Source organism: Triticum aestivum, chromosome 2B, assembly GCF_018294505.1.
Source record: "Triticum aestivum cultivar Chinese Spring chromosome 2B, IWGSC CS RefSeq v2.1, whole genome shotgun sequence".
Lineage (NCBI taxonomy): Eukaryota > Viridiplantae > Streptophyta > Magnoliopsida > Poales > Poaceae > Triticum > Triticum aestivum.
The window spans coordinates 641,954,129-641,955,423 of NC_057798.1; positions in this window are offsets into that span (position 1 = coordinate 641,954,129).

Genomic DNA, 1,295 nt, shown 5'->3' on the forward strand with positions numbered 1-1,295 from the left:
CAGGTGTCGTAGCCACAGCCGGCTGTCCACGATGGCAAAGGCAGTGATGTTGTCCTGGCCGCCAAGGTGCACCAGTAGCAACGGCGCCCATAGCACCATAAGCATATGTTCAGACGACCTGTTGGTTCTGAAGGAATGGCCGAGGGTGTATACCGCCACAGTGTCGGCCAACATGTATGCAGACCAAACAATGACACGTACTATGGCTGAACTTTTGCGCCGCCGGATTCCCGCAAAAACGAGGAGCGTGGCCTGCACTGTGAAGCTCAGCAGAACCAGCATATGCATTCCCCAAGTGTTCCATACACGCTGCGCTGGCTCTACCACTCCGTTCATTCTGTCGCCACTGAAAACGGTACGGCAAGGACTTTAGTAAACTGACAAAATGTTTCATAAAGCATGCTAGGTTAATATGCCTATGAGTTCTATGTAGTGTGATTTTTTTAACCTTAAGGCATCCTTTAGTTCACAAGATAGGAATATTATAGAAATATATGAAAGTGGTAGGAAATGCTATGACATGTATCTTAAATCTGAATAGGAATAGGAAAACATATGTCATTTGGTTCACATCATAGGAATTTTTTCATTGAGTCTAAGCTAATGTTTATTTTTCTTTGAAATGTGGAGAATAGGAACCAAACCTATGTAAGAACAAAAATCCATTTCTATCAACCAAAGGGCTTTAAAGGAAAAATTCCTATAAAAATCCTATCGTATAGAATTTCTATGATATTCCTTCACACCAAAGGAGGCCTAAGTAAACTTTCAGTTGTGCAATGGCGAACCTACTATTCAGATAGTTTTGACCCAGTGCTCCCACCATGACATTTCAAACACATGGGCTCTGAAATTTTCTACACTCTCAATCAAAATGTCTAGCATCACTCGATATCATTTCTCAACAAAAAGGATCAGATATGTTAAGATTCAGCGGAAGTGCAAAGCACCTCGACCATAATAAAAATTAGATTGACGTTCATGAACAACCGAACAATCATTGTCGCCACCACAACGATATCATTTAAAAGGTAGAGTTATATTAAAACAAGTTCGCATGACAAATAATAACACATTAGTTTCATATACTTAACCATACTTCCCCATAAAATAGGGGCCAAAGTTTCAAATGGTTGATTGTATGTGGCGTTTTGTTTTGTACCCATCAATACTTGCATTTTAGAGTGAAGGGGTATAGTGCAGTGTTACTGTTTTATTTTGTAATGAAACGACCACGGAAGGCAATGTCAAAAACAAACAGTGGACCTAAAACAAACAGAGATACTTTGCTAATT